General features: G+C 41.8%; 1 protein-coding gene and 1 pseudogene across 1 annotated transcript in view; both read left to right on the top strand.

Moving 5' to 3' along the window:
- VDAC3 (voltage dependent anion channel 3) overlaps window positions 1-15,538 on the top strand; it is a 441,629-nt gene that overhangs the window by 95,649 nt on the left and 330,442 nt on the right. The window lies entirely within an intron of this gene.
- Window positions 9,493-9,592, top strand: LOC116821868 (U6 spliceosomal RNA; annotated as a pseudogene).

Below are 15,538 nucleotides of genomic sequence, written 5' to 3'. Positions count from 1 at the left end.
GGTAATAGACAAGGAGCAGAAGACAGCGGTGGTGATAGATATAGCAGTGCCAAGTGACAGCAACATCAGGAAGAAGGAATATGAGAAGCTGGAGAAGTAGCAGGGCCTGAAAGAGGAACTAGAGAGGATGTGGAAAGTGAAGGCCAAAGTGGTCCCAGTGGTGGTAGGAGCACTCGGGGCTGTGACTCCTAAGCTGGGTGAGTGGCTCCAACAGATCCCAGGAACATCAGAGCTCTCTGTTCAGAAGAGTGCAGTGCTAGGAACAGCTAAGATACTGCACAGAACCCTCAAACTCCCAGGCCTCTGGTAGAGGACCTGAGGTTGAGGAAGACACATACCACCCATAGGGGTGAGGGGGGAATTTTTTTTAATGTAAGTCACAGTACAATAGCTTTTTTCTAAACTATTCTTTTCCTAGGGTACACTGCTTTTAAGAAGCTGCCTCAAAATGTATAGAGCTGTTCTCTCTTCTCAGGTAAAATGATGCATATTTTAGCAGCCACCACAAAATAGTTAAATAAAACAAGTACATGTTTTAATTACAATTAGGAGAACATTCATGTTGTGACAAAAAAATAGGGAAGAGGCAGGATGCTCACTTTAAGCCACGCTGGTATGTTTTATTTTCTTTGACCCACTGTGGTTTAAAATGCTGTTTCTATTTTGTAAAGTGACTATAAAAACAGCCCTGTCTCAAACTAAAGACCCGTGCCGTGTGTATTCAGAGCTATAAACCCTTATTTTTAATCCTTTTAGGCCTTCAGAGCTGACACTGCTAAGAGAGTGACCTGCATTCTAGTCCTCCTTCTGCATCATCAGTAGAATTGGTTACTCAGTTCCAAACATCACTGTACAAATCCACTGAAGGTAAAAGGTTTACAGAGATGCCTCTGAGGATATAATCTGAAGACAATATGTTCACAGACCATCATTATTTATGGTGATAGAAGAAGAAAAGAATCCAATTTTACTTGAGTTTGAAGTGAGTTGTCTGAGAATGAGGGGGGGGAGAGTATGATCTGGAAAACACTGAGCTACCACATGCCAAGTAAACCATAATGCTCTTTTTACAGTCACTTATATAGTGACACAAGTCTTGTGACACAGGCTTAATATTCTTGTGTGCATTTCTGGATGGCCAAATCTTTTACCTTTTTCCTTAGAATAACTGAGTACCGCTTGCAAGGGTCCCACTCTTCCTATCTGCACAGATATATTTTCTTTAAAAGTTTAAGCTTTTGGGGCCACTGAGTGTATCTTCCTATACACATGTGCAGTATCTCATAAAAGTGCTACTGCAGTGCAAGTAATAGGAGGGATGCTGTGTGCAGCTAATCCTCCTTAACACAGCGATCAGAACAAGTGCAAGAGGTGAAGAGATAACAAGAGCACACAACAGCCATGAAAGGTAAGGCTGCGTCAAAGGGGACAAGTTGATCACTGCATACAGCATCAAGCCATAGCAAAGAAACATCACTCACCATAGTACAAAGTCAGAACTCAGCTACAAACCAGATGTGGTGTTCATTGCTACTTGTGCACTTTCTATGACTATGGAAGATAGAGGGCTCAGCAGAAACAGATGAGTCCTGCACCTCTGTGTACACATGCAGTTGGTGGTGAGTAATATAATTCATAAATGCTACAAAGAGAGCCAGTGCAATGTTAGGCTACCTAAGTCAAACAAAGTAGGGAAATGTGGTCTAGGTAAAATTACTATGAGGTGGGTGCAAAACTGGTTGACAGACTGTACTCATAGAATAGTTATCAATGGTTTGCAGTCAAACTGGGGTTCTGCAGGGGTCTGTCCTAGAGCTGGTACTATTCAATATTTCCATTAATTACTTGGATAATGGAATGGTGGGTATGCTTATAATATATGTGAACACCACCAAGATGGGAGGGATTGCCAGCACTTTGGAGGACAAGATTAGAATTCAAAATAACCTTGAGAAATTGGAAAATTGGTCTAAAATCAACAAAGGTAAAATTCACTAAAGACAAATGCAAAGTACTACACTTAGGGAAAAACATCAAATGCACAAACGGAAATGGGGAATAACTGGCTACCCAGTTATACTGCACCAAAGGATCTCAAGATTATAGTGGATCACAAACCGAATATAAATCAGAAGTGTGATGCAGTTGAAAACAAAGGCTAATATCAGTCTGGGGTGTATTAACAGAAGTATTGCATGTAAGACACTCTACACTACTCTGCACTGGTGAGGCCTCAGCTGAAATACAGTGTCCAGTTCAGGGGTGCCGCACTTTAAGATATGGACAAACTGGAGATAGTCCACATGACAGCTATAAAAATAGTAAAAGGTTTAGAAAATCTGACCTATGGGGAAAGGTTTTAAAAAAAATTGGTGCATATTTAGTCTTGAGAAGAGATTACTGAAGTGGGACCTGTTATCAGCCTTTAGACATGTTATGAGCTGCTATAAAGAGGTTGGTGATCAGTTCTCCATGTCAGCTGAAGGTAGGACAAGAAGTAATGGGCTTTAATGTGCAGAAAGGGAGACGTAGCTTAGATATTAGGAGAAAAACTTTCTAACTATAAGTGCAGTTAAGCACCAGAATAGGCTTCTGAGAGCACTGTAGAATCCCCGTCACTAAAGGTTTTTAAGAAGAGGTTAGACACATCTGGCAGGGATGGTCTACATAAGGCTGCTTCTTTTTGAGCATATGGGGCTGGAATAGAAAACCTCTTGAGGTCCCTTCCAGGCCTATATTTTTATTATTCTAAATCATAGACAGATTGTTGTAATGCCTGATGCCTCCCAAAAGTGAGTAATACAACAGTTGTCAAGGTTACTGTCAGAACAATGACTATGTTAAAGAGAGTGGCCATGCTAAAGGAAACTGATTCTCCCAGTTTGTTTCTACAGGGGTTGGAAAAATACCCACTGACTGAGATGCTGCAGCTCGCCAGTGAGTCATATGACAGAGGGGATTGAAACCTTCTTTAAGGGCAAGATCCTGTTCTTAATGCTCTCTCTCACTGGACAGTTTACTAACTGACAATACAAGTACTGCAGGAGGCAGAGTTTAGGAGGTACCTGTCACCCTGATCTGCAGACTAGGTCCAAGAACTCAAGAAGCGGTGAGCAGAGATTCTGAGGAGTTGTTTTACCTAATGATCTGTAACACTTCTATGTTCTAAAAATAAAGTTACTGTGGTTTTAGGAACGCCTGTGCAAAATCTGTGTTCCTAACATTACCTGTCATGTGTCCCTGAAGAGTTAAACTAATCCAGAGCATCCAGAGCGCTGGACTCTGGAGGAATGTACATAAGCAGCTGGAGAGGCTTAGGTGGTAAGGATTCAGCATAGGGCAGCTGGAGTGCAGATTCCTACCTTCAAGGAAAGGGGCCAAACAGGTCTGCACTCAGCATGTGCCATAGATGCCCAGAGTTAGAAACTAGACACTGCCCAGATGCAGCTGGTGTGGAAGTGCATGGATCCCACTAAAATAGACTGGTGGCCACCTTCCAGTGGAACTTAGCCAGCACTGTAACAGGCACCTCACCAAATCTCACTTAGTTCTGCTGCTGACTTCTGTATCACCTCTCATCACTGAGTATCCACTGGAGGGGAACCAAGAGCACATAGGATCTGACTGTCTGGAAATGAGTTCTTTGCTAAAAGGTAAGAGCTTTTCTCTCTGAACATGTGGTCTTCATTCTCACCCTCCCCCACAGCACCAAATCCAAGTCTATGTCTAGTTAGGGTGACTTCCTCAGTGTCACTAGAGGAATTATGGGTGGGTAGGTAGCCTATGCAAGTGAAGTTCTCCATGATTAGCACTTCTGCCTTTTCGCCAATAGAAGGAATAAAGAGCACTTTCCCCTCCAGAGCTCCTGGCCACAGCATTTAAAATACAATATACATTAAGAGCTCCGTAGATAATTTTTATTGTAGATCAACACATTGAGGGTTGTTAACTCATAAAATTCATGCCTGCTGCTCATGTGTTCAGGAGGAACACTGAGGGTACTGAGCATTCTCATGTGTACAGTCTTTCTAAACTTCTCACAAGAGGGAGCAGTGGCTGCACAGTTACAGTGACAACACTGGGTTTAACAGGAGCAGAGACATTTTGGGGATGTTATTTTTGTGAGGCTGTCCTCTTTGACATGAGCATTAGAGGAGGAAGAAAAAACACTCACCCCTCCATCTGCCTCCCCCTCACCAGCATAAATGCTTCTAAAGTACTTTCTTTAAGTTCTCCAAGCTGATTTTCGTGCAAATCTGCCATGATGAAACTTGTTAAAAACAGACTTTAAATGATAAATTGCTAGAGGGCTACAACAGTACCTTCTCTCATTGAGAGTACAACAATAAAACTGAACGTCAGTGCCACAGGGTTTCAGAGTCTGAGAAGCTTAAGGCTCAAGGCATTCACACATCTTGCTAATTCCACATTCCCATGAGTTCTGAGATTCAGGCTTAGAAATAATTCCCTTTCCTTGGAATCAACTGTGCTGCTCTTCAAGAAAAAGTTTAAAAAACCCTAGACAGAAATCTATTAAGAACAGTACAAAAGTGCTCAAATCTTTTCGGGCTTAAAAAATAGATATGCATACATTCCTGGTGAATATGTTGGTTGGTTCTCAGCTATTTTAAAAAGTGTATATTTTGGACTAAGCTCCTTAAAAAATTTTTCAAACTAAAGTAGTAAATGCAAGGAGCATTCTGAATAGTCTACCTGCAATCTGATATTATCTAAATTCTTCTTCAAATATGGTGAAATTGTTTTGCTTGGTGCCATCAGTCTCTTCTTCTCTGGTTAACCCTTTGAACATGTGCTCATATTTTACCTCCATATGTTTAATGTTCATTTGTATTTGTATCTCCTACAGCTCTCAACCAATCTGGCACTTAGTGGGTTATACACCGAGTGGAATGATGTTCTTCTGCACTGTCTAAATGGAGTTATATGTTTATTTTGAGAATTTATGGTTTCAATCATATTTCCTTAATCCAGATGAAATGTGGTAGCATTGCAGTTGACAGCATTCTGACAATGTTAGGAGTGCAGAAATTCATTATACTAGTATTCATTACAGGCCTACATAAAAATCAGATTTTAGCTAGGATTAATAGGCCCAGATGGCAGTTTATCTGCAGATGGGGAGCTCTGCATGTAAAGCACACACACTCAGGAGCACTGAACCAGGACTATAAACACTATATGCCTTTTCCTGGGGGCCCAGATCCTGCAATCATGGGATCAGATCAGAAAGTACTTTAATTTGAAAAATTGCTTTAATTAGTCCCTACTGTCAATAAAAAGGAGGAACCAATTTTTTCCTCCCTGCAGATTGCTATGGAAGGGCATGGGTGTCAGGATCAGAAAGCTGGCTAGGTTCACATTGCAGAGTTCCCCTAGTATTCTGTCCTCAGGTGTGAAAAAGGCTTGGGGGCCAACAGAGGAGAGAGGGTCTTCTGCTTCTCAATCCTATAGATACATAAGGAAGGGAACTCTATTTGGAGATCTTCCACTGGAAACTCTTCCCCTTGAAGCAAGACTCCTACAGGATCCATTTTGCCATTGGTTAGGCCACCCTATGGCAAATCCTCAAAGAATGAACAGGCATATAATCTGAGTTACCACTGCTTCGAGCTCTATGAACTCAGTCACCTGGAAATGACGCCTAAGAAGGGGGAAATACAGCATAAATCAATCCCCCGAACACACTTGCATCTTCATCTTTGGCCTTCAAAATCCCATTAAGCACACAGAGGGATCTCTTTTGGTTCTAGGATAACTGAGAGCACATGCGGCTGGCACTGCACCCTTTCTTAGCCCTTCCTCAGCTTGGGACTACTGGGTTCTCCAAGCTAACACTCACTGAAGTGGAAGGTAATGTGGGACCCTGCATTTAATTTAAGATACAGGTTCTATTAATATTTTTATCTGCAGAAAAAAATTAAAGACATCATAAAAATCCCGGTAGGTCTGTGTCACGTGCAGCTAGGGAAATCTCTAAGGTGGCAGAATTTCCAGTTACTACTACAGGAAAAGCAAGTGATTTTTTGATAAATTGGACACTAAAACAGGATCACGTGTGCAGCACATTGTCACAATACCTTCAGGAGCTGCTGCCTGAGGAAGACAAAAGGTCACCAAGAGAGCTGGAGTATATGCTGCAGCAGCTACTGCTATGTATTCAGAAGAGAACAGCATGTACTTCCTGTGTCCATAATAGCTGTTGTCTACCAGTCAGGGCAGAAGGCTGCTAGATCCCCTTCCAAGAAGGCCAACCTGGCCTCCAACCAGGTATACAAGGGGGGGGGGGAAGTACAACTTGTATTCTTCCTCTGCTCTTCTGCAATCATGCAGGGCCAGCTTCAAACTGCCCCTTAATTACAAGTAGAGCTATGTGACCCTTAGGCCACGTCTAGACTACGCGCTGTATCAGCGCGTTAAAATCGATTGCTCGGGGATCGATATATCGCGTCTAATCTAGATGGGATATATCAATCCCTGAGCGCGCTTATATCGATTCTGGAACTCCACCAACCCCAACAGAGTTCCGGAATCGACATGGTGAGCTGCGGACATCGATCCCGTGCGGTGAGGACAGGTGAGTAAATCGATTTTAGATATTCGACTTCAGCTACGTTATTCACGTAGCTGAAATGGCATATCTAAAATCGATTTTACCCCGTAGTGTAGACCAGCCCTTACTAACTGAAAACCAAGTTAATTCTCCTGGGATATGGTATGGGTGTGGTTGTGTGTTTTGCAAACCCTAAACTCTGCCTTGTTTGGCAAAAGCTGTGTGGTTTTTTTCCTAAACCTCTGCAATAAATCCAAGCCCATTCTGACTCTTTTCCTCTCCCTACAGAGGGAAGGAAGAAATATATATGGACTATATAGTTCAAAATATAAAAACTAATGAATTTTTATGGTTTTGACCCCAAACAAGGAGAAATGCAATGGGCTTGACTGAGTTTCATTTTTAGTTTAATTATGTCTGCACCAGAATTGAATTTTCATAGCGACAAGGATACATCTGACACCCCAATTTTAAATCGACGGTAAAAGAAAGACACCCTCTCAACCCTGCAGCCTAAAATAATTAAATACAATTAACATGATTTAATTTACAAGATTCTACCTAGGAGAGAGGGGACACTTCTGATGACTTAGATAAATTCCAGGCATAACCATTAACTGTTACCATGCAAAACTGTAAGAACATGAGCCTAGAACACTGAGCCAATCATGTGAACATACTATATAGAGATGTGACAGGGTCCATCAGGCCTCCTCTGCCCCCAGCTGGATGCATCAGTGCCCTGACACCCTTCTGCTCAAGGAAAACCCATTCAGGTTAAGCTACCAACAAGACAGTCTTCCAGCAGCCTAGAAGGGCCAGGAGGAACCAGCACCGGCCGGGACCCAGTTAAGAAGGCTTGCCTGCTGCTGCCCAGGGGCAGTGTTGGAGAGGGGCTGTGGCAACGGTGTAAATCCTCAGTGCTAGCCAAGAACCTTAGGGCTTGTTAACCACCTTGCCTTGAAGTGCTGCAACTAAGCATTTGCCTTTGAAGTTGTAAGTTTGTGTAAAGGCACAGAGACCAATTCTGAGTTTAGTATTTCTATTTAACTGTTTAGAGGCTGACACTGAGCTAAGGGCACAGGCTCCCTTTCTTGGAGCAGGTGGTCACAACTTTGAGATTAAGGCAGAGAGTGCCTGCAACACCATGCTTGGCATTATAAGAGAGTTGAAAACAAGAAAACAAGTGCTTAATTCGTTGAATTCAGTGGAGTTACACCAGTGGTAAAAATCAAAGAGACATATTAGGATTAGAGCATCAAAATGTTCACAAAGAAACCCCAAAAACATGGTACTCACCAGAACAACTGGAAGCCTGTTTGACAGAAGGTTCACTTCTGATTACGAACTGTTTGATCAAACGTGGGTCAAATGGGGGTTTGCAAGTAGCCTGTTTTGCAGAGATGCTGATCTCAATTCCATCTGAGATCATTGGGAGCTGCTAGTACTGCACCTCTGAATATCAGGAAATTGGTTTTGTACACAAAAGTGTAAATGGGTAGTTTGCAATGAGTTTTGATTGAGATTCTGAGTTTGTTTAACTTAAAACTTAACATGTAACATGAAGCTATGAACCCAGGTGGACCTAAAGTGACATGTTTACACAGCCCCCTGTAAAGAGAAATGGATGGGCTTTGCACAGGTCTAGTCAGAATCATATTAGCTATAAATATCCTATATACACACACACCACTATTTTGATAGAGTGCCCATTATTTCTCACAAAAGTCTTTCCTCCGTGATCTTATGCATATCCAGGAACAAACTACTCTGGCAGATAAGAAAGTGTCAAAGAGAAAATGGGAGGGGGAGGATATATGATAAACAAGCTGCAAAAAAGACCAAGGTGAGAGACAAGGATGAAAGGGAGTATTCACCATAAAATTGGTGTGAGTAAAAGTGATTAGTTAAATGTCTCAATATGAAGAGATTACACTTCCCAAAGTATCTTTCAGAGATAAGGGCCCAATCTTGCTCTCACAGTGAATGAGAGTTTTGATGAGAATGGGATCAGGCCCTAAAGCTACGAACTTGCAGTCTGATCCGACCCTTACAGCTGCACAAATCCAGCTACAGGCCCTGATTCAGTAATGCACTTAAAGCACATGCTTAAGTCCCTCCCTATACACAGGAATGAAATGTGGCACATGCTTAAACCCCATTGATTTTAATTGGGCTTAAGTATGTGCTTAAAGTGTATGCGCAAGTTACTGGGGTGGTTTGCTGAATTGGGGGCTAAGTTCGTAATATAAATTGCTTGATATACTTCTATTTTTTATCTTTAGATATGAGGGCTCCATCTACTCTTGTACTGATAGGCCAATAGAACTTGATTTGTTTCCATAAATATAGATTTCAAATTTTCCACCTCACTTCACAATAAAAATATGATGTTAAATTTCTAATATCAATAAGATTTGTTTCCCCAAGTTGGAACAAATAAAACAGTTTTTAAACCATCAACTGACTTCAAAAGAAAAAATATGAAGCCTACTCTTCGACTCTAAACAATTTATGTTTAACACAATTTTAAATGTTTGCATACATGAAGAATACTGTTTCAAAGCAATATTTTTAATATCTCCCGACACACTAATAAATCCTAAATTAATATAACTCTTTAAATTTAAGATACCCAGGCAACAGTTGACAGGACATAAAGAGTTAACTTTTTAACATCAAAGCTGGCTTGGAATTTTTTAAACCATGAATGAAAGAAGATTACCTATTTGTTTCCCTTGCAAACATTAAAGTATATTTTGAAAGATAACTATCAGTTACTCTTTTGCATAAAATATAGCAGATTACATTGCACAATATCAGGTAAAGATGGAAACCTCATACTAATAGGTACTTGTGCATAGTGTCCTTTTGTCTTGAAGCATCGACCACAAGCAGTTAGTACCTGAAGAGCCATGTATTTGCCTGTCAAAGCACATAAAATTGTAATGCTACAGAAAAGATTAGCATGGCCCCTGCACAAGGACGACAAGACAGAGCTGAAAATATTAGGCAAACTTTGTAATAATCAATTATCTTCTTCGTTTCAATTAGCAAACAACTGGTCTACTGGGGAGAGAAGCCATTGCAATGGAGACATCTCATTTTTACATTGAGAAAAAATATTTCATACAAGCAGTGGTCTTGTGTATTTGGGAGTTGGGTTTTTTTTTAAAAATGCAAGTGGTCAAAATTTATTAATTTTAGCAAATTATGGGTTAATGTTTGCATACTGAGAAGCTCTCAACCTGGCAATCATGTGAACTGTCATCCCACCTTTTTGTAATAAAGAATGTAGAATCTGGTATGTGCATCATACTGCAAGATGTAAGAGCCCTTTTGTAGGGGAAATACACTTTTTTTTTTTACCTAACTACCATTTCCCTTTATCAACACAACCCTTAGTTCAGAGCAGTGCAGCAACACACACACCAGATGTATAACAAGGGGACAGTTTATGGGCCAATCTGTCTCTCAGTGAAGTGAACAGAAGTTTTTCTATTGACTTCAGTGTAAGTAGGATCAGCCATCATAAGTGCACTGTGAACACTGAATTAAGGAGTTTGGCAAACTTCCCCTCCACAGCCACTGAAATAAGGCAGCCTCATACTGAAGCATGGATTTTCTTGTAACGTACTTAATTTTAATTTATGACTAAAAACTTTAGTATTTTCTTATATCTCCTCTATAACTCATACTCATAAGTAACACTAAAACCTCATGGCTCAGGCCTGGTCTACACTACGCGTTTAAATTGATTTAAAGAGCGTTAAATCGATTTAATGCTGTACCTGTCCATACTACAATGCTCTTTATATCGATATAAAGGGCTCTTTAAATCGATTTCTGTACTCCACCCCGACAAGAGGAGTAGTGCTAAATTTGATATTAACATATCAGATTACGGTTAGTGTGGACGGAAATCGACGTTATTGGCCTCCGGGCGGTATCCCACAGTGCACCACTGACCGCTCTGGACAGCAATCTGAACTCAGATGCAGCGGGCAGGTAAACAGGAAAAGCCCCGCGAACTTTTGAATTACATTTCCTGTTTGCCCAGCGTGGAGCTCTGATCAGCACGGGTGGCGATGCAGTCTCAAATCCAAAAAGAGCTCCAGCATGGACCGTACGGGAGATACTAGATCTGATCGCTGTATGGGGAGACAAATCTGTTGTATCAGAGCTCCGTTACAGAACACGAAATGCCAAAGCGTTTGAAAAAAAATCTCCAGGATACACAGCGCTGCGTGACAAGCGTAACGGGAAGCCAGAGACTCAAATGGACGCTCATGGATGGAGGGGGTACTGAGGACTCCAGCTATCCCACAGTCCACAGCAGTCTCTGAAAAGTATTTGCATTCTTGGCTGAGCTCCCAATGTCTGTAGGTTCAAACACAGTGTCTGGCGTGGTTCAGGGAATAGCTCCTCAGTTTCTTTCCCCCCCTCCACCACGTGAAAGAAAAGGGAAAGAAATCATTTCTTGACTTCTTTCAATGTCACCCTATGTGTACTGAATGCTGCTGGTAGACGCGATGCTGCAGCAGTGAAGAGCAGTATCCGCTCCTCTCCCCCTCCCCGGTGGTAGACGGTACAATATGACTGATATCCGTCGTCGCCATCAGCCCGTGAGTGCTCCTGGCTGGCCTCAGGTGAGGCTGGCCGGGGGCGCCTGGGTAAAAATGGGAATGACTCCCAGTTACTCCCAGTAGATGGTACAGAACGGCTGGTAACCGTCTTCATCATAGCAACTGGGGGCTGAGCTTCATCAGCCCTCTCCCTTTCCTGTGTAAAGAAAAGATTCTGTACTGCCTGGACTGTCATAGCCCCGGGAGGCTGCCTCCCCCTCATTTTATCTCACTAACAAGTCTCTGTTTCTTATTCCTGCATTCTTTATAACTTCATGACACAAATGGGGGGGGACACTGCCACGGTAGCCCAGGAAGGTTGGGGGAGGAGGGAAGCAACGGGTGGGGTTGTTGCAGGGGCACCCCCTGTGAATACTGACACGGAGCAGCTGTGCTCTGATACACTGGTCCTCTAATACACTTGCCCCTTATTCTAGGCAGGACTGACTCTATTTTTAGAAACCATAAGGGAGGGATTGACTCAGTCCCAAGTGAGTCAATCCCAATTTTGCTTTTGCGTTGCGCCCCCAGCCGATTTCAGCCAGGGGCACTCATGATAGCAGCGGACAGTACAGAGGGGGAGAGATAACCGTCATCTCATTGCCAGTTTTCTCCGGCAGTAGACGGTACAGAACGACCGGTAACCATCTCTGCTATCATTGCAAAAGCAAGTGAATGCTGCTGTGTAGCGCTGGAGTATCGCCTCTCTCTCCGCGGCATCCAGTACACATACGGTGCCGGAAAAAAAAAAAGCTGAACGGGCTCCATGGTTGCCGTGCTATGGCGTCTGCCAGGGCAATCCAGGGAAAAACGGCGCGAAAGGATTGTCAGCTGATGTTTTCCCGGAGGAAGGAATGACTGACGACATTTACCCAGAACCACCCGCGACAATAATGATTCAACCCAGAATTCCAAGGGGCAGGGGAGACTGCGGGAACTATGGGATAGCTACGGAAGAGCTACCCACAATGCAATGCTTCAGAAATCGACGTTAGCCTCGGACCATGGACGCACAACGCCGAATTACTGTGCCTAGTGTGGCCGCATGAAATCGAATTTATAATATCAGTTTTATAAAACCGATTTTAGCTAATTCGATATTATCCCGTAGTGTAGACGTGGCCTCAGATTTCATCCTCTTATTTAGCCACAGCTAAACAAGCTACAGAGAGGTCAAAAGGAAGGGGCTGAATTGGCTCTAATCTGATACTTGGTAATTTTACTGTAAAAATTCATGGTTTTTCCCCAACAGATGTGGTACTCAGCCAAAGCAGACAGAGCCATGCCAGCATCTGGGTGAGTTCTGGCTAACCAGGTACCAAAGTGCAGAGTTCAAATATAGACTCAAAAAATTCTCCCTTTGATCAGGAAGAGGGATGGTTCAATTCCTTGTATGGACCAAAAATTTTAGAAGAGATTATTTCAGCTTTCATCTTGAGGGAGCAAACAAGACTTGATTGGTATTGCAACCCAAAATGAAATAACTGCCCAGGAAACACACGTCATTTGTAGCCAATGGTTTCTCTTTTTTACCTGCTTCCTTTTTTTGGCTTACTATGCATACTCAGAAAATCTCAGAAGTAGCATCTGCTTTTCTCTCTCTATTTTTTGTGTTTGTTTACACCTGAGTCATCCAAGCCCCCTTTGGTGCCTCTATGCTCAACCCACGACCCCTTCCCACACTCTGAATCCCTTGGCCCCACCCCCCAGCCTGGAGCCCCCTCCTGCACCCCAACCCCTCATTGCCAGCCCCACCCAGAGCCCACACCCTCCAGCCAGAGCCCTCCCACCCTCCTGCACCCCAACTACTTACCCCAGCCCAAATCTCCCTCCAACACCCTGAACCTCTAATTTCTGGCCCCATCATACAGCCTGCACTCCCAGTTAGATCCCTCACCCCCTTCCACACACCAACCCTCTTCTCCAGCCCAGTGAAAGTGAGTGAGGATGAGGCAGAGCAACCCACAGAGGGAGGGGGAATGTAGTGAGCAGGAGTGGGGCCTCAGGGAAGAGGCAGAGAAGGGGACAGGGGCTAGGGTGTTCCATTTTGTGCAATTAGAAAGTTGGCAACCCTACATACACCCACTACAGGAGATTCCTATATGAGATGCCATCTGCCTCTCTGCCCTATCTTCTACTGGCCTGCACAAAGAAAAAGAGCTGAAATACCTTATGGATGCACCCATGAAATGGCTGATACTGTAGACCACCAAGCCAGACCAGACATGTTTTCAGAAATTTGAGCTTCTTTTATTCAGTTTGACAGTAGTACTATCTAAGGCACAAGCAAGAGTCTGGATAGGCTGTGATTATGTGTTCTCTGTCAATGTGCCAGAGATCATCATTTTATACAAGTAACAAGCCATCATTATTATTTCAGTTATTGCAGCCTCACAGACAAAGACGACTGTAATGACTCTTTTAAAGATGTGTTGTTGATACTGCACTAAACTAATACTGTTTGGACAAACTGGGTTAACATTTACTGTACTTTTAACTACTTCCACTGACAGAAACTCATCCTCTATTGTTTATAAACACAAGTAGCCAGAAGAGGTCATATGGATCATTTTTTCAGAGTAATTTCTTACCATATATGGGGGTGGGGTGAGGGGAAGCACTGTAGATTGTGCAATCTATTCCTGTGACTTAATTTTGGTCACTGTGCATGAATATCATCATACAGCAGCAGAGCTACTTAGGAAAATAGGCAGCTAATAGAAGTTGGAGGAGCTGGAGCAGGAAGAAAATCTTTAAGTATTTATGCATTGAAACAATAGGAACATCTTATAGTGAACTGATTACAATAGAAAACCTTGCGTATAACTTTACCCCAAAGTAAATAATGAAGAAATGGTTTTAATATACTAAATCTAAATACTAATTTCTTAGGTGAAAGTCCCATCAAATTAAGATAATGTAAGTTTTGGTGGCTAGAGTCTAACTCAGACTAAGTATAGTAATGGTGAGTTTTTGCAACATATACACGTGAGGCCAATTGCTGCTCTTAGTGATACTGATGTAAGAGAGGAGAATCAGACCCATGATTATTAAAAGGCTTAACTCCCCTTGAGATGCTGCAACAGGAAAATTTAAGAGGATGGATTTCAAGATGGTTTGGCAACTCTTACTTAGAGCTGCCTCACTTAAATATGTCAAAACCATAATATCATTCTACTATCTTCAATTGTATATTTGATTATCAAATTGCATTGTACCACTCACATAGCTTGAAGAAGTGGGAGGAAATATTCTGCTCTACTCCACACCCTAATATACACAAAACAAATCATGTACTTTGTCAGACTTATCATATAGACTCCTCCAGAAAGAGCTATTATGGAAATATTGAGACTGACCTCTGTGTGGTGGTCCTGAATCATATAAACCAGACATTTCTGAAGTCTGAGAGCAGTGTAATTTCATTCTGCTCCCTATGCTGTGAAATATAGAACCATTGGTGTCATGAAATGAAGTATAAAAATGAAAGTCCTTACTGATCGAAGCATGTGCAGTTTATATTAAATTAAGAGGGATGGAAACAGATCTGTGGCTTTTGAAGTACATTAAAAACTACATCTCTACCAAAGACACGAGCAGGTCGGGGTGTAAATGGAAATTGCTTTAGGGACAGGCTGTTCAGGACCCCTATTGAAAGCCTGTGTATCACATATTTTCACAAAATCAATTTCCAGCAACTTGGGAGCTTTATGGTTTATGAAATACTGTTATAGTCCAACTGTCAACAAGGAGTATGTTTTCTAACGCAGGAAAACCACTGAAGGTTCTGTCCCCTCAAGAAAAAAATTATACAATTTGCTTCCATCTGAACCCTAATGTCTCCTACCTTTTGGAATTTGCTTTCTTCTGGTAAAACTTCTATATTTTATTTTTATCTCAGTTATAGTTATACTCCAAAGTCTAAAGTTCATGTGTATCTCTTTATTTCATAGTAAGTAAAATAAAGAGACCAACTTGGGACAGAATGAGAGATTTTTACACTTTACTGATCAGTAAATATTTAAGGATGAGTCTAAAAAGACACTGTAGGTACACTGATTGTAGCTAATCTGCTTTGTTATTTAACCTCCAAATGAGACTTTATTTTAAAATAAAGTGGCATGTATTAAAAAATACGTCATTGAAAATGCTTCTAAAGCTGGTATACTGTGCTATGCCATGGATGTTTAAATACATTCTAAACCATTTACAATGAGAGAAATTTCTGCCCTCACATTTATTTTTATGAATTATAATAAAAGAATCCTGACTACAATGAGAGTGACATCATCAAATATGACCCTTTGCTACTTTTGTAATTTCTCCCATAATTTAATTTAAA

Source organism: Chelonoidis abingdonii, chromosome 2, assembly GCF_003597395.2.
Source record: "Chelonoidis abingdonii isolate Lonesome George chromosome 2, CheloAbing_2.0, whole genome shotgun sequence".
NCBI classification, from domain to species: Eukaryota; Metazoa; Chordata; order Testudines; family Testudinidae; genus Chelonoidis; species Chelonoidis abingdonii.
Note: the sequence above shows the minus strand (reverse complement) of the source record. Positions and strands in the feature narration are given on the sequence as shown.